This window comes from Canis lupus, chromosome 27, assembly GCF_003254725.2.
Source record: "Canis lupus dingo isolate Sandy chromosome 27, ASM325472v2, whole genome shotgun sequence".
Classification (NCBI taxonomy): Eukaryota; Metazoa; Chordata; class Mammalia; order Carnivora; family Canidae; genus Canis; species Canis lupus.
The window spans coordinates 11,111,902-11,131,552 of NC_064269.1; the positions used below are offsets into that span (position 1 = coordinate 11,111,902).

The 19,651-nt window shown below is 35.2% G+C and overlaps 1 pseudogene; it reads left to right on the forward strand.

Moving 5' to 3' along the window:
• The first annotated feature begins 9,497 nt into the window (after positions 1 to 9,497).
• LOC112678160 (60S ribosomal protein L35a-like) lies at positions 9,498 to 9,841 on the forward strand (annotated as a pseudogene).
• The last annotated feature ends 9,810 nt before the right edge of the window (positions 9,842 to 19,651 follow it).

Sequence of the window (19,651 nt, forward strand, 5' to 3'; positions counted from 1 at the left end):
GTAACCCATCAGAGGGGAGTAGAGGAAACAAATACTCCATCTTCTTCACCTCCTTCCAATCTCTCTACTGCTAGTCCCCCATGGTTGTATACAATTTGAAGCCAGAGGAGTTGCTTCAGTCTATATAGATCAGTCTTTTGGGCACTGAGGAGGATGTAGAGGAGTGGAGAATGAGGACAAAAACTGTCACGATCAAATCCTGCATAAACCAAACTATCCTTCAAATCTGAGGTCACAATAAAGATTCTCCCAAAGACTGAGATAGCTGAACTAGCTGGCAAAGAATATATATATATATATATACTTCAAAATGAAGAAAGTAATAAGCCAAAAGAAAATAATAGGTTGAAGACAAATTAGTAAGCAATAAAATTGTAATTTTTTAGCAAACCTGCACAAGTACAGGCTGTATATACACAATAGTAATAATGGCAGGGGAGGACAATGGCAGGGGAGGACAATGCCAATATCCCTTGGATATGGAAGGGAATGGTGATTAACATTACAGCATTAGGGGGGCCTGGGTGGCTCAGTGGTTGAGAGTCTGCCTTTGGCTCAGGGCATGATCCTGGGGTCCCGGGATGGAGTCCCACGTCGGGCTCCCTGCATGGAGCCCACTTCTCCCTCTGCCTGTGTCTCTGCCTCTCTCTCTCTCTCTCTCTCTCTCTCTCAGATAAATAAATAAAATCTTTCTTTTAAAAAAAACATTACAGCATTAAAGTACCTGTACTGGGCAGAAGGAGGATAGAGATACCGATTAATTTTTTACTTAGCCCCTGATGTCACTATGAAAAGAAGAGAAATTAAAAAAAGAAAGAAAAAAGAAATAAAAAAAAAGAAAAGAAGAGAAATAGAATGTCTAAATTCCAAGTAAGTAAAATGAAAACTGGAATAATGAATACATTATCAATAAAGGAAGGAGCAGGAAAAAAATTCAAAAGATATAGTAAATAAGAAAAATAAGATAGTAGAAATAAATTCCAGTACAAATATGAAGATAATTGTAAAATGGGCAGGATGGGAATTTAAGTGTAAGTGAAGCAATCTTTCTAGTTAAAAGACAAAACAAGTATCCTACTTACCATGATGGTTCCTTAATAGCTCCCTTAACACTTTTGCAACAGTATATGTGAGGCTCTACCTGGCTCTGAATTTTACAGAATTATTTTGACTCTAAGTGACAGAAATTGAACTCAAACTTGCTTAAGCAATAAAAGCAAAGGGGATTATTAGCTCACATAATCTAGAACCAGAAAGTGAGCGGAGCCTGGGTGGCTCAGATGGTTAAACATCTGCCTTCGACTCAGGTCTTAGTCTCCAGGTCCTGAGATCAAGCCCCTGCTCAGATGGAAGTCTGTTTTTCCCTCTCCCCTTGCCTCTGCTCCTGCTCAAGCTGTCTCTCTCTCTCTCTCTCTCTCTCTCTCTCTGTCTCAAATGAATCCACTCAAAAAAATGTTCAGAACAAGAAAGTGAGACATAACTGGACCAGAGACTCAAACTACACCAAGACGGTCTCTGTTTCCTTCTAGAATGCCAAGCCTGACTCCCTACAGAATTCAGTACTTCTCAGGGTGCTGAGAACTACTTGCACATAATTATATAATAACAGTTACTCCATCGCTATAATCGCTTATTCACAAGTCTGTGCCCCTGTCCCAGTTACCAAATCCTTCAGGAACAAACACTGTGTTCTCTTCATCTTTGCATTTTTATCCCTTATTATGGATCCTGACACAGTAGTCAGCTAATACAGGCTTAATGGAAAAAATAAATGGGTGTCTCTGGATAGTTCTTATTTCTACACATATTCTCTCTCACCATCAGAATGTCAGCTCCTTCAGGTGGTCTCATTCCCTCTATCTCTACGTTCACCTCTGGTGCTTTATGTATTAGAGAGGTACCCACTCTGTACTGAGTGATTAGGCGAATGAGTAACAAGGACTTTATTCCTTCTCTTTAAATACAACTGACCTGTGCAAATTAAATGCTAGAATGTGAATGTTCAGCTTTAAGTTTTCAAATGCTACCCTGAAGTTATTACAAATGTGCTTTGTACCAACCGCTGCGGTCAGGACGTGCTGACTCAGCTGAAGCAGGAGTGAATGGAGCCGTGTGCTCCTTCTACAGCCCAGATCCAAGTGTGTCTGTGCAAATATGAGCTCACCCTCCACCAGAGGCTTTTTCCACCACATCGGAGTGGTTCCTCAGCATTCTCTACAAAGACACTTTCAAGCAGCATCAGTAATTTTTAATACTACCACATGTCAACCAACAAAAGATTATTACCCATTTACCCCAATACTATGAAAAAGAGGAAACTGACCGAATTTGACAACATTGAAGTAGAACCTTAATTTGTAAAATTAGCTAAAGCAGAGAATAAAAGGCCATCAATTAGCAGAAATGTAAGCGATCATATAAAAGATCAGTAAAGACACAGGTTGGCTAGGGCATAAAATGAATGAGGACACCATAAAACTTGTCCGGTAAGCGAATTCTCACCTTCCTTGTTCCTCCACCTTCCTAATCAACATTAAAAGCACTTAATTAAAACCAGTAAAGAAATTATAGCAAGGAAAAAAAAAATGGAGTGCACCAGATATAATTAGCATCAGTGCCTTGGAAAGCCTGCCTAGAATAGTCTTTTCCAAGCTTGTCAAGTTTCAGAGCTCACAAATCTCGTCACGCAGCTCAGCTCAGTTCTTGCTCTCCCATCCCCCATTCCGTTCCTCTTAGCCCCCTGAGAATGCATGGATTTCCATATGCTTATTGTGTGTCTCATAAAATGCATTGCCTCTATATGAAAAATGTATGAGACACATCATACTGTGCAAAACAATGTCTCCAAATTGGCCAATTATATTTTGTGCAAGTTCAGAATCGTTCATGATGTTGCTGATACACTGCAGCTCCTGGCTGGGGGAACTGTGTTCTGCACAGTTAAAACAGAGGACTTGATAGCTTAATTGTGCTTAATGAAAGAAAAGGTGCTTAAAAATAACATGGAGAGGGATGCCAGTGTTTTTAAGGGTCTGCTTTAGCATTTACAAATTACATAACCTTTTGAGGAAGAAGGAAGTGCATAATTTTTAAACTGCTTAAAGTGGCTAGTGTTCTTTCTCCCCTGTCTTTCCAAAATAGGAAGTAAAACCCCCCATCCAGTATTTCCACTTCTTCTTATCTGCTGCTATATTTATCCCCAGGTGGCTATTCCTCTCTTCTGACCCATCCTTGCTGTCTGGCTTCCATATGTTAATCTCAGCCATCCACTTATCCCATGGACCTGCTTCCTGTGTGTCTTTTTTCCCCCTGTCTTCTATTATTTAAATACACATTCCCTATTAACTCTTTTCCTTCTGATGCTTGCATCACATTGACTTTGTTAGAGTTTACCTTATATTTATTTATTCCTTATCATAACTCTTCTGGTTTTTCCAACTGTTCTCTGAAGTCATCTCACTCAAAAGCTGTCACTAAATTGCACACCTATATGATGTTGATCTGAATGTTTTGTAAAGCCCTCTGGTAACAAAGCAAGGATCTTTTCATAAAAGGATTCTCGAGCAATAATCTTATTAATATATTGGAAATGTCCTTTCTCCGTTCCTACTGAAGACCGCCCAAGAGAAATTTGTATGAATACGGCAATAACTCCTTCTGTTAAACATAAAGAACTTTGAGACAGTTCTCCTCTTGCAACAATGGTTACTAAGATAAATTTAAACTCTCCTCTTGAGGAGTCCTTAAAAATAGAAAACCTTCTCTAACTCCATTCACGGGGATAACTTCCTTCTCTCTACTCCAGAGTATTTATAATCTGAGCCACTCAACTCAACAGCTAATTACATACTGCCTTATATCATTATCTGATTATTTTGTGGATATATAGCTTTTCTCTGTGGTTAAATTATAAGCTCTTTGGCACAATGGTTTTGTCTCTATTTATATCACCTTGTAGTTAGTGATCTGTAAATACTCTGACTTAATCCGAATACATTCATGATGGATGATGGTTTAATGAATACTGTGGTAGTTTAAGAAGCCATGGAACAGAGACAAAGATTTCTCAAGGTTCCTTCCAGTTTTATGATATTCTCACCTTCTAGCTCTTTGGTGGGTTTCTCTCAAAATCACATGCCAGTCTACTTTGCTGGTTTCTTCTATTCCTTACACCCCACTCAGCTCCCCTCAGACAGAAGTTTATGCTAAATCTTCAGGGAAAACAAGGTGAGTTCAGATGCCACTCAGTTTACCTATGAGAACCATTTGTCATGAAAATAGTTAGACTTACACTGAAATCTTTGGAATAAAAAGTCCAGTGAATTCTATGGTTCAATGTTTTAAGACCGTGTTTTCCAAAATATGTTCCACAGGAAGTCAACGAATGTTACACACAAAATTTCTTATAGCAAAATTGAGTTTGGAAACGCTGATTGACAATGCTAATGGAGTTTCTTTTGCTATGGGATTTGTCAGAATCCTTTATGTGAAATTTATTGCAGAGAATATCAAAGAAGCAACACAGTATGCAGAGGTGATATAACCACAAAAACTTTTCTCAGCACACTGGTCCCCAGAACACATTTCAAGAAATGCTGAAAGATTGAATGGATGAATAAAATAATTATCGAATAAACTAGTTAATTGGCATCCTTCCTTTTCTAATGCGATAGGTATGTCTGGACAACACATGCTGCAACCAAACTTTCACTGCCACTTCCAACTCACTAGACCTCTTAAATTGATTTTATTTGTTAAAATTCCTCTTTTGTAGCTGTTAACCAGTCATACCTGTTGGGCATAAAGATACATGACAGGCATTGGGGAAAAAAAATCAATATTTCATAAGTACTTCAGTGGTAGCAAGCACATTTTATATTTCTTTTTTATCTCTATTTGCAAGATAGACCTTGGCAATTGGTTCTGTACCTAGAAAGATAATCAGGATAGTGAGGGGGAAAGGAGCTATGCCATGTGATGAAAACTTAAAGGAGAACTGGGATTGCAAGACTGTCTTCAAATACCTAAAATGGATAAGGCTCTGTTTCACTCCAAATAACTGAACTACAGTGGATGACTGTAACAGAGAGATAATTAAGTTCAGTTTAAAGAAGAATCTGTCGCCCTACAGCTGTCCAAAAATCAAATAAAGGTTATAAGTTTCCGATGATTACTTCCTGACATTGCTATTGAGTGGATTCCTATTTTGGGAAAATACTTATACCTAAAATGAAATAGAAAATTATTCATGTCAGTAATGACTGCATTACCAGTCATATATGTTCTGCTCTACCACCAAAAAAACAAAGAGATTTACTTAAAGAAATACTATGCTTTAATTATACTTTGTAAATACAGCAAAGCAACTTTCATATAGTACAAGCTCAGCAAGCAGGGCTGTTTTCGAATTGCTAGCTTTTAGTACTAATTTTCTCACTACAATTCTTACCAAAGTCTACTCTCGCCTGTTTAAATAGCTTTTATCTGAGGGACTTCAAGTTTCATTCCGGTTTTAAAATTCTATTGGTTCTCTGACTCCTAAATGCATTTCCAGGGAAAGCATTTCCCCTGAGAAGTCTCTGGCAAAGTTAACACTAAAGGAATGCATCTTGATTCTATGCTGCTCCCCTGCCTTTTCTGCAGAAGTTTTCTTCCTGCCTTTCATGTCTGTTCTCCAGCCTTGCCCTGACCCCAGGCCATTCACCCATCCTCCCCAAACCGCTCTCAGCTCCCTCTCTCCTCATTCTTCCTCACCTAGTATCTTCTGAATGGAAGCTCCACCATAGCAGGCATTAAAATGAAAAATGATCGACAAAGAGTGAGGAAGATTAAAAAACCTGCACCTTGGCATGTGGCTCACCTCGATCTCATCTTAGGTCAAACACTGAGTGTGGGTAAACAAATGCAATGTGTCATCAGCATAAAGATTCAGTTACTTACAGAATCAGTACCACGACTTCAGTTGTACCTCAATCACACACATCTCAAAAAAAAAAAAAATGTTCAGAGAGTAAGAAATCATTTAATTTTTAACCTGTATTGAACTCCTTACATTCCAAGCTAAACAGACTAACTTGCTATTCTAAGCACTTTCAATGTATCAACTCAGAAGTATTTAGTTATTAGCAAAGTCTAGTTGACACACACCGTTACCTTAGTTTCAGGCATACAATACGGTGATACCTTATGCTATGCTCACTACAACTGTAGCTACCATCTGTCAGCATACACCGCTATTATAATACCACTGACTATATTCCCTATGCTGTGCCTTTCATCCCGTGACTTATTCATTCCATAACCGAAAGTCTGTATCTCCCACTCCCCTTCACCCATTTTGCCCTTCTTCCCAGTCTCCCCCCTCCAGCAACTGTTAGTTTGTTTTCTGTATTTATGGGTCTTTTTCAGCTTTTTGTTTTAACTCAGAAGTATTTAAAAACAAGATGATTTTAAAGAAAAATTCCTCTACAATTTTTGATGAATAATTTATCACTTTAATTGATGTCTTACTCATCCCAAGCTTATCCACACATTTTGCACAGAACCCATAAAAAAAGTGTAAATTTTGCAACTAAATTGAAATAACCCATTATTAAAGATAGAAACTGGATTCACTGTATATATGTAATAAGCAATAGGGTATGCCTCAAATTATCATTTTCTATTTCATATACATTTAAAATTTCCTAAAATCTCCTAAAGCAATGTCAAACTAATAAATGTGTTGGATATCTAGTGTTATCAGCAGGTATTGGAAATCAAAGGCAATGTGTTAAAGGGAATTATAAAAGAAATATTTCTAAAAGGGATTGATCTCTAGAATGAGATGCCTGGAGCATTATCAGGCTTCTCTTTTCAATCTAGATATTTTGATCCCTAAAGTAAGCTATGATAAGAGTTTTTATACTTATATGCTCAAATAATAAGTCCATATATTACTCAAACTTCTACTGTCAGAACCATAATAATGACAGATTACTTTTTAAAAGCTTGAAAATGATACAAAGTCCATGTCTTCACAAAAGTAAATGTCCAGCAGTAAATCCACTCTGGAATGATTTAGTACCAGTTGCAAGATTGCATACCTCTTTTGTTATTTCATTATTCAAGGAGCTCTTTCTTAACATTCTTCCTTAATTAACAATTTATAATAAATTTCTTCCATTTCTAACCAAGATGAAGTAAAAAGAACTGGACTTACCCTCCTGCTTAAAACAATCGGAAGGAAAAAGAAAAAATTTATGAAACAATGGTTGTCAAGACACTGGACATTGGAGCAGAGATGGAAAACAAATGAGGCGAGCCTTGTGATTGCCCCAACTTACTTACTTGAAGGAGTTTCCAGAAAGTGGTAAAGAAAAATGGGGAAAAATAGGTAGAGGCCAGTGGATTACTTGAGTGGAGGAGACAGGACAGATTGCCCATGGAGGAGAGAGTTGTACAGGAAGGAACTTAAGAGAGCCCCAGAGGTTACCTTGAGTCAGCAGTCCACCAATCAGCACAACTGTGTGAAAAAACTACCTCAGGCCAAGGAAAGAACTACCCAAGGGATGAGGATTGCACAGCACTCATGCACTCATGCAGAAATAGCACCTGTTCCCGCTAGCCAGACTGGAAAACCTTATTTTCAGAGGGCACTGAGTTCTCAGAAGGGACTTGGCATCAGCAGTGGAGAACAATGAGTCCTAGATCAAACACTCTTCTGGTCCCACCTAACAAATCTTAAAAACAAGATCCATAAGGACTAATTGATTATAAGTAAGTAAATTACACCACAGAACAAAGTTGAAGACTCTTTATAAGAATTCAAAAGTATCTAGTACCCAAAAAAAGCAAAATTTTTAATGTTTGGCCTCCAATCAGAGATTGCTAGGCACCCAAAGAAGCAGCAACATATGACCCATAATGAGGGGGAAAAAATCAATCAATCATAAAACTGGCTGAGAACTGATACAGAAGTTAGAATGAGTACATGAAAACATTTTAAAAGCTATTATGAAAAAAAAAAAGCTATTATGTTCAGAAAGTTAAATAAAGATATAAAAGAGATTATTAAAAGATCCAAATAGAAATATAAGAATATCCAGCATCCAATGATATGTTTCTCAGTATCTTTCATCTAGTTAAAAATTACCAAGCATAGAAAGAAGCAGGAAATTGTGACCGATAATGAAGAAAAAAAATGAATTAATTGATATCAACAGTAACTGATACAGATGTAGTTAGCAGACAAGAACAATAATAACTATTATAACTTGATTCCATATGTTCAAAATTAAGTCATAAAAGAAAAAAAGACATAAATTAAACTTCTAAAGATGAAAACAACTGTCTGATATGAATAATACCCGGGATGGGATGAATAGCAGGCTAGACAAGGTTAGTGAACATGAACATGTTGTAACAGACACTATCCAAATGAAACAAAAAACAGAATTAAAAAAAAAAAAAAGAATCGAGCATTAGGGATGTTGAAAAATTTTGAAGCAGCCAAATGTGTATGTAATGAGATTCCTCAAGAATAAGTATGGTGGAGGGGACATAAAAATAGTTGAAAACTAATAGCCTAGAATTTTCCAAACTTGATGAAAACTATAAACCCACAGATCCAAGAAACACAGATCCTAAGCACAATTTCTTCAACAAAGTTCAAAATATTTATAGAAATACAAAAGTATCCATGGAGAAAACTATTACAAAGTACATCATAATTAAATTGTTCAAAACCAGTGATAGAATACCTTAAAAGTATGGAGAGGGGGAAAAGGCATGTTATTGACAGAGGAATATAAATAAGAAGTCCAAAAGATTTCTCATTAGAAACAATGCAAATAAGAGGATAGTTGAGAAACATCTTTAAAGCACTAAAAGCAAGTAACTGTCAACTAGATATACAACTAGCATTGTATACCTCATAAAAATATCTTTCAAAAATGAAGGCTAAATAAAGACTCTTTTGGACATACAGAAGCTGGAAACCGGGGTCTGATGACTAGCAGACCCCTCCACAAAAAATGTTAAAGGAAGTTCTTCGGACAGAATGGAAATCATACCAGATAGAAATATGCATCTACGTAAAGGGACTTCGCACACTGTCAATAATAGCTGCATGGGCAAATAAATAAGTCTTGGAATAACTCCAAACTGAAGACATCCCAGGTGCCAATTAATAGAATGAATATTGACACCATCTTATAATCAATAACTACCAGTACAGCTTTTTAAGCAGTAATACAGTTATCATTTCTGAAAAGTACTATAAATCCAGTTTTGATTTCCTCTTTAATCAAAGAAATTATGAATATATTCACCTTCATGTCTTTAGCTTTTGAGATTTTAAAAATGTTTATTTCTGTTATTAATATTGCTATCTTTATTTGATGCTATATGCGTTTGTCTAATATATCCACTTACTTTTAAAACTATTTTTATTATAAAAGTGACCTTTTTCTTTCTGCCATCTTGTAGCCTGTGAAGGCCACTGAGAACAGGGCTCCTAAAACGACAAATATGTCTGAAAGGCTGTGGTCCAAGGCCATTTTTGTTGGCTACGAGTGGGATCTCTGGAGCCAGAGGGAACACATGGCTCTTCTTAAAATTGAAGGTGTTTTTGCTCCAGATGGAACTGAATTCTGTCTAGGCAAGAGATGTGCTTATGTGTACAAAGCAAAGGACAACAAAGTGACTCCTGGTGGCAAACCAAACAAAACCAGAGTAATCTGGGGAAAAATAACTTGTGCTCATGGAAGTAGTGATGGTTCATGTCAAATTCCAAAGGAATCTTCCTGCGAAAACCATTGGCCACAGAATCCGTGTGATGATGTATCCCTCAGGGATTTAAGTAAATAAATAAAGGTGCAGATTTGTTTATTTGTTCTCATAAAAAAAAAACAAAATGATTTTTATTATACTTGTTAATAAAAACATCAGAGTGCAGAATGGTATCAAATTAAAAGAGTCTCCATTCCATTAGCACTCAAATGTCCACTTCCTTGAAATAATAACTCAAAGATTTCTAGTGTTAATTCTTCTGGGGAGTTTCATTAATATGTTACATTAAATGCTTTTATCTCTATTTCTTGACTTATAAAACTACATCTATTTTCTTCTTTTCTGACAAACAATGCACTTCCACTAGGACCCACCTCCCAAATTTATTCTCAATCACTATTTCTATTTTTCATATTACCATTGACTTTTATTCATCATTGGAGGTATCCTTTATAACTGAATAATTAATCTGAACTATTATTATAACCCTTTATATAATAACATATAATAACTCAATCTAAGCTAATACACAATGCTTATTGCAGTTATTTATAAGATCTGTTTTAAAAATAGGTAAGATTTATTTGGAAATGTCTTTACACTTTATGAGATGCTGTACATCAAGATACAGTGTCTGGCATGAAACCAACACTAATTCCCAATCTTTTGCCTTTGAAAACTTCTACTGTACTGTAAAACTTGAGCTCGCAAAGAAGTTAGGGCTAGTATGAAGAAAGGAAGGGATAAGTGGAGGGTTGCCTACAGTGAAATCTCTGAGCAAGTATGGTACGGAGAGAATGGGAAAACAAGGGTAGGTGGATTAGTCCTGCACCATTCCTCACTGAGAATCTTGACAAGAGACCCTGAGAGAAAAGGATACAATATGTCTTAGACACCCCATGACATTCCACTTCCATCAATTATGACTGTCTAAGTGCCCATTTAGTGACGGTTTCTACCTTTGGGTTGTGTTGAGGAAATACATCTCTCTGTTTTACTGGCATAAAACTGCCAACTTCTCCAACTTCTGCATTGAGTAGCATATTCACTAGATGACCTTGGCCCTTTAGGAGAATCTAGATTTTAAAAAACAATAAATACAAAATTCTCAAATACTTCTCTGCCATATTTTTACAAGTTTCAGAGAGATTATGTTCTGTATTAGGATAATAATAATACTTTGTGTTTGCATAGAGCTCTCCACTTTGCTCAAGCTTTCCCACATATGATCTAATTAGATGTTCACCATAATCTTCAGTATTAAGAGGAATAATTAATTAATATGATGTACAATAATCATATAGATTAGTAACTTTTTCCATAATGATGAACAAGCCTGTTGCAGACCACTCTTCCCATGGTGAAAAACAAGAGTTGAACTACATGTACATGTATTCCTATTTATATTATTTCTTTAAAGATATTAAATCATCTCCAAAGGGCAGCCCAGGTGGCTCAGTGGTTTAGTGCCACCTTCAGCCCAGGGTCAGATCCTGGAGACCTGGGATGAGTCCCACGTCAGGCTCCCTGCATGGAGCCTGCTTCTCCCTCTGCCTGTGTCTCTGCCTCTCTCTCTGTGTCTCTCATGAATAAAAAAAATAAAATCTTTCTGTATATTGGCAATTTGAACACCAATAAAAAATAAATTTATTATTAATAAATAAATAAATAAAATAAAATCTTAAAAAAAAAAAAAAAACAACTGTGTGGAGGTTCCTCAAAGAGTTAAAAATAGACCTGCCCTACGACCCAGCAATTGCACTGTTGGGGATTTATCCCAAAGATACAGATGCAATGAAACGCCGGGACACCTGCACCCTGATGTTTCTAGCAGCAATGTCCATAATAGCCAAACTGTGGAAGGAGCCTCGGTGTCCAACGAAAGATGAGTGAATAAAGAAGATGTGGTTTATGTATACAATGGAATATTACTCAGCCATTAGAAATGACAAATACCCACAGTTTCCTTCAACGTGGATGGAACTGGAGGGTATTATGCTGAGTGAAATAAGTCAATCGGAGAAGGACAAACATTATATGTTCTCATTCATTTGGGGAATATAAATAATAGTGAAAGGGAATATAAGGGAAGGGAGAAGAAATGTGTGGGAAATATCAGAAAGGGAGACAGAACATAAAGACTCCTAACTCTGGGAAACGAACTAGGGGTGGTGGAAGGGGAGGAGGGGGGAGGGTGGGGGTGAATGGGTGACGGGCACTGGGGGGGGGCACTTGATGGGATGAGCACTGGATGTTATTCTGTATGTTGGTAAATTGAACGCCAATAAAAAATAAATTTATTATTAAAAAAAATCATCTCCAAAGTTGTGAGGACTAAAGGGCCAAGATCCCAAAAAGAAGGGAAACTTCAAGGGGCAATGGCAACGTTTGGTACTGTTTTCCCTACTAAGCTACTAAGACATCAAGATGCTGAGCAAAAAAAAATGGCAACTTAAGAAGTTAAAAACTAGCAAAACTTTGTACAGTGTTATAAGACTGAGGGACAAAAATTGGGAGTTCAAAAAGAAAAGTCCATATTAAACTACCCAGATTTTTATTTCAGACCACAAAAGTCCTTCATTTAGGAGCAGAGAAAAACCTAAATCTAATCAATGCTCACAAAAGACTGAATTCCAGACTTGAAGTAACTTAACCACTGATTGGGTTAAGGTTATTGACCCATACCCAAGCTGCCTAACAGATGCAAAATTACATTCTCTAGGGATGCAGAAAGCACATCCAAGGGCTCAAATTACCTCCACAATTGTTCATATCTGAGGTCCTGTGGTCAATCAAACATGACTAGGCATATCAGAAAATAAGACTATGTGGCCAAAAACCAAGATAACTAAAACAGAAACAGACCCATGGAAGAAGACAGATATTAGACTATTAGACATGTACTTTAAAATATCTCATTTATATGCTGAAGAAATTAAATGAAGAGATAGATAATTTTATCTAAAAAGAGAAACGAATGAATTCTAGAACTGAGAAATACATTAGCTAAAATTAAAACTTTTGTTAAATGGGTTAACAGCAGAAACAGACACAAAGAGATGATTGGTGAAACTAGAGGTCAAAAGAAAATATTCAGACTAATGCACAGGAGACAAAAGAATGGAAAATATTGGGCGGGGGCAGAGGGCAGTGGTAAAAGACAGGGTATTCCAAGAAAATGTTTGGAGTCCCAGAAGGAGAAGAAAGAAAGAACAGTTCAAAAGGAATTTTGAGGAAGTAATGGTCTTAAATTTTGCAGCACTGAAAGAAGACATCTAGCCACAAAATTGAAAAAGCGCTTCAAAAAAGAAAAAGTGCTTTAAACCCCTATCAGGATAAATTTGAAGAAAACTGTATCTACAAATGATAGTGAACATGCTGAAAACCAAACACAATGAGAATTTTGAAGCAGCTAGAGTGGAGGGGAGGGAAGAAATATTTTCTTTTAAAAGAATCAGTAAGACTGAGGCCTGACTACTTCACAGAAATAATGGAATCCAGAGGGCAATAATGAAAAGTACAAGTGCTGGGAGAAAATAACTATTTACTAAGTGCTAATATAGAATCTATTTCCAACAAAAATGTTAAATGTTCATCAAAGCAAAGACAAGAGAAATTTTCAAGCCAATAAAATGGACTCACATTAAATGAAAAATTAAAGCAAGTACTTGAGGAAGAAAGCACCAGATGATGAAAATGCAGAGAGAAATAAAGAGCAATAGAAAGAATAGAAATGTCAGTACATCTAAGTTAATATTAAATGTAGGAAATAACATCTTATGAGCTTAAAAATACATAGAATTAAAATACGTGGCAATAATAACAAAAACTGGGAGGGAGAAAATGGACTTAAAATGTTCTGAGGTCTTTATCTGGAAGATGGTAAGAGAACTAATTGGTTGAGAAATTAATAAATCAAGACTGTATATTGAAATATGTAGAATTAAATTAGAAATCATAACTAAAAGATTATTTTAGGATGTGTTTTAGGAACTTAAGCAACTTATTTTTAAATAACTTATAGTCCAAGGAAGAAATCATAATAGAAATTGGAAAATATTTTTAAACAAGTGGCAAACAAAAACCATGTCTCAAAATTTGCGAGATGAAGTCAAAGTTGTGCTTAGAGGGAAATTTATAGTCTTGAATTCATTTATTAGGAAAAAATATAGGCTAAAACCAATTGTCTAAATATCCACTTCAACAAGCCGCAAGAAAAAACTATTTAAATAGGAGAAAACATAGTAAAGACAGAAGGAGAGGGGATCCCTGGGTGACGCAGCGGTTTGGCGCCTGCCTTTGGCCCAGGGTGCGATCCTGGAGACCCGGGATCGAATCCCATATCAGGCTCCCAGTGCATGGAGCCTGCTTCTCCCTCTGCCTATGTCTCTGCCTCTCTCTCTCTCTCTGTAACTATCATAAATAAATAAATAAATAAATAAATAAATAAATAAATAAATAAATTAAAAAAAAAACAGAAGGAAAAATTAATAATATCATATAAAACATATATAGAATAGAATCAACAAAGCCAAAAACTGGTTTATGAAAAAGATTAATAAAATTAATAAACTTCTAGTAAGCCTACGCAAGAAAAAAGTAGATAGGAATCAAAACTTATCAATGTATTAAGAATGATCATGCATCAGTATACAATCCTACAAACATTAATAAAAGGATGACAAAAAACTTTATACTAATAAATATGAATATTACAAGAAATTTTAAAATTCAATTCAATTCATAATGAAAAATCTTCACACAGACAGAGAAAGAGATTGAGAGATAAAGAGAGACTTACAGGTAGACTGTAATACCTCCAGGTCCAGATTACTTTACTGTTAAATTCTACAAAAAAAAATTGAAGTGAGGTGCCTGGGTGGCTCAGTAGGCTGAGCAGCTGCCTTTGGTTCAGGTCATGATCCTAGCATCCTGGGATGGAGCCCTGCATTTGTCTCCTTGCTCAGCAGGGAGCCAGCTTTTCCCTCTCCCTCAGCCTGCTGCTCACCCTGCTTGTGTTCTCTTTCTCTGTCAAACAAATAAATAAAATATTTTTTTAAATTAAAGCATAGTAGTCATTTTATTCAAATCTTTTAGGTAACAAAGAGGGAAAAAAATGTTTCCCTACACATTTAAAGAAAATATCATTGCCTTCATACCACAACCAGACAAAAATATTCAGAAAAAGAAAAATACAAACCAATATCCCTTATAAATGTATACACAAAAATTCTTAACTAAATTCCATATCTAATCCAGGAATAAATGGAAAGAATATACAATGTGATCAGGAGGGGTTTATGCCAAGAATCAAAGTTTAGTTTAACCAAAAAATCAATCAATGCCAATTAACAAAAGGTAGTGATAACAATTATCTGATTACCTCAATAAATGCAGAAAAGCCATGAAAAAATTCAAGATGTATTAAAAACTCTTAGTAAACTGGAATAAATGGGAATTTACTTAACCTGATAAAGTTTATCTTTTACAAATCCATAAGAAACACTGTACACTGTACTGTTAAATGTTTTAATATTGAAAGATTTCCCCTTGAGACACTAAGATGTGCTATCAGCACTTCCATCCAGAATTGTGCTGGGGGCTGTAGCCGATGCAATAAAATTAGAAAAAGAAGAACTAAAAGATTAAAGATTGGAATGAAAGAAAAATAAACTTGTCACTATTCACAAACAAAATGTCTAGGTAGTCAAAATTTCTTTTAAATCTATGGATAAACTAAGAGAATTGAACTATGAGAAATTCATTTGGAAAGGTTGCTGGATGCACAACTAATATATTTTTTAAATCAAGTGCATGCTTATATACAAGCAACAAAGTATTAGAAAATGAAATTTAGGGGATCCCTGGGTGGCGCAGCGGTTTGGCGCCTGCCTTTGGCCCAGGGCGCGATCCTGGAGACCCGGGATCGAGTCCCACGTCGGGCTCCCGGTGCATGGAGCCTGCTTCTCCCTCTGCCTGTGTCTGCCTCTCTCTCTCTCTCTCTCTCTCTCTCTCTCTGTGACTATCATAAATAAATAAAAATTAAAAAAAAAAATTTAAAAAAGAAAATGAAATTTAATACTAACTGCAGCATCAAAAATTATGTGCAAGAATATTATACTGAAAAATACTGATATAAGAACCAAGTAAATGTATAGATAAACCATATATACAGATGGGAAGGCTCATTATAAGGATGACAATCCTGTCTAAAGTTATCTATGGATTTCCTATCTCCCAGTTCAGAATTCCAACAAAATACAGAGCCACACAAACTGATATTTGAAAAGGGCTCAATGCAATTCAGTGGAGAAAAAATAAAGTCTTTTCAGCAAATGGTATTCAAATACTTGGGTGCCCATATACAAATGAAGGATGGAGACACATAACTCATACACAAAAATTAATTCAAAAGGAATCACAGAACTAAATATAAAACATAAAGTTTAAAACTTTTAGAAGAAAATAGAGGAGAAAAGTGTATGACTTACAACTAAATTAAAGTGATGTATTTTTTAATAAAACATCAAAAGCACAATCTACAAAAGAAAAAAAACTGAGAGCTTGGACTTATTAACATTAAAACTTTGCTCTGTGAAAGACATGGTCAAGAATATGAAAAGACAAGCTACAGATGAAATATATTTAAATCACATGTCTAACAAAGGACTTGTCTCCAGAATATGTAAAGAACTCTTAAAACTCAGAAAAAGAAACAACCCAATTTTAAAATGGGCAAAAGATCTGAGCAGACACTTCACTGAAGAAAATATATAGTTGTCAAATGAAAATGAAAAGAACAGATAAAGAACATTATACACTGTTAGGGAAATGTAAATTTAAACCACAATGAGATATCACTACACATTTATTAGAAAGACAGTAAATCCAAAAACTGACAATAAATGCCAGCAAGGATGCAGATGAACAGGAACTCTCACTCAATGCGGGTGGAAATGCAAAGTAATACAGCCACTTTGGAAAACATTTAGTAGTTCTTATGAAGTTTAATACAGACTTACCATAATCCTCAGCAATCACACTCCTAGGAATTTACCAACATGACTTGAAAACGTGTATCTAAACAAAAGCCTGTATGTGAGTGTTTCTAGCAGCTTCTTTCCTAATTGCTAAAAACCAGAAGCATCTCAGGGTGCCTGGCTGTCTCAGTCATAAGAGTGTGCGACTCAGGGTTGTGAGTTCAAGCTCTACATTGGATGTAGAAATTACTTAAATAAATAAACTAAAAAACTGGAAGCATTCAAGATGTCCTTTAACAAAGGAATAAACTGTGGCACATCCATACAATGAAATCCAATTCAGCTATGAAAAGAAATGAGCTTTAGATTTACATACCAACATGGATGAATCTTAAATGCATTGTATTAAGTGAAAGAATTTATACCAAAGAGACTACATAGTGTATGATTTCACTCATATGACATTGGAAAAGGCAAAACTATATGGAATGAAAACAGATTAGTGGTGGCCAGAGGTTGGAGAAGAGAGAGTGCTTGACTACAAAGGGACTTACAGAGGAACTTTTTGGGAAAAGCTGCTGTTCTAGGGTGATGAACCCAGAACTCTATGCATTTGTCAAAATTTATGGAACTATACATTACAAAGAGTGAACCTTAATATATTCAAGGTTAAAAAAAGGAACTATCTGAAAAAATGATGTTTTGACTAAAAATTATAAAACCATAGGAAAAAAAAGAATGGTACATAATCACTGTACTCTAGTTGGTGAATTTTTTTTCTTGGAGACAGATACAGGTTAACAATTCTGAAACTCCTTTATTTATATACTAGGATTGAACAAATAGGTGAATAGTGGTGAATGCCAGATTACTCACCAGAGGAGGATTACAGATAAACAAGCAAGGAAGGCTAGAATGTACCTGGTAGTACTAAATTAGTTATCAGTATAAACTCATGTTTGGCATATTATATTATATTATATTATATTATATTATATTATATATATTATACCATATTATACTACATATACAGATAGATACAGGATACTTATAGATGTGCATGTGCACATGTTAGTATTCATAGGTATACATATGCATACATACATGTATATACAGATATTTGTGTATACATATATAAATGTATATATATGCTAGCACAGCCCTCTGAGAGATCCTAGAAGCAATGGTAACAACAAGCATATCCAATGACCAGATCTTAGTTTCTAAATACCGTTCTCCAATAAAAGATCAAGGGCTCATTGAAGAAATCACTGATTCTAAGACTGGAATATAAAAGATGGGCTCAGATCATCTTGTAGTGCCAACAACGTAAGGAAATGCTCCCCAAACAAACATATAGGGACATCAAAGGGACATAGGAACCAAGCTGAAAAATTCCCCCATTTTCAAAGCTGGAATAATTTGAGCAACAAAATAAAATGGTATGGATTATAACCCAAAGTATAAAGTAAATATACATGAGTCCATACTGATATAAATGATTGGTTAAATATCAATTATATCAATATATATCAATTATATCAATATAATATTATATATTTATATATATATATCTTTCTAACAGAAGAATTCTAAATAATATGTGAATATAGGGCATTCCACAGGAGGTAGATCTTAATGCCCTCCCCACCACCACCTCCAGGGCAGGCCAGACTTAATGACTCATTTCCAAAGAATAGAGTAAAAAAGTGGAAAAATATAAACTTCAAATGGAGACGCCTGACAAACACTACTTTAATCAAATGATGAAGGCTGACATCACCAGCAATTTCAGGAGTATATCATGTATCCCCTGATAGAATGTGATGAGAAGGGTAATTCAAATCTGTTGTGTTCTTTCCAGAAACTCCAGAATAACTGTAAGAAAAATAACAGAAAACTTCAGATTATGGACATTCAACAGAGTAAATGGCCAGTACTCTTTAAAACTGTCAAAATCATGAATAATAAAGACTGAGACATCATTATGGCAAAGAAAAGACTAGAGAGCCATGAAAACTAGATGCAAGGTTGAGTCCTGGAGAGAACGAGGACTGAATGGAAAACTAGTGAAATCCAAATAAAGTCTGAAGTTTAGTTGATAGTGATATGTCAACATCAGTTTCTTAGTTTTGATAAATGTACCATAGTATAATATATGATGTTAACAATGGGAGAAACTGGATGAGATATATGTATACAAGAACTCATTGTATTTTTTACACATTTCTGTAATTCTAAATTTATTTCAAAATAAAACATTTATTTAAAATATCCCAGGTTTTTTGAAGAAATTTATAAGATAATTCTAAAATTTGCATAGAAATGCTGGGGACCAAGAACAGACAAAGTAATCTTGAAGAAAAACTGGAGAATTTATGCCCCAAGGTATCAAGACATCTTAAATCTATAGCTATTAAGGCATTGTGGTATTCATGTAAGAATAGATAAAAAGAACAATGGAATAAATTAGTCCAGAAGCAAATTTATATATAGAGACCCGTGATTTATGATAAAGGAGGTACTAATGAACAAAAGGGAAATGTAATAAAGAGTCCTGATCAACTGGATATCTAAGTGAAAAATGAATCTGGACCATATCTCACACCATACACAAAAAATCAATTCCAGGTGGAATATAGATGTATATTTAAAAAGGAGAGAGGAAGCTACCAGAAGATAACATAGGTATGCATCTTAATGTCCTGAGGTAGACAACAATTTATTAAACTGGACATAAAAAGCATTAATCATAAAGAATATGAGTTATAAATTAGACTACAAATTAGTAATAAAAATATAGATAACTCATAAAGATAGATGAAAAACATGAACAGAAACTTCACATGATGAATGCTAATGACCAATAAAACCCATGATGAATATTTTTGACTTTATTA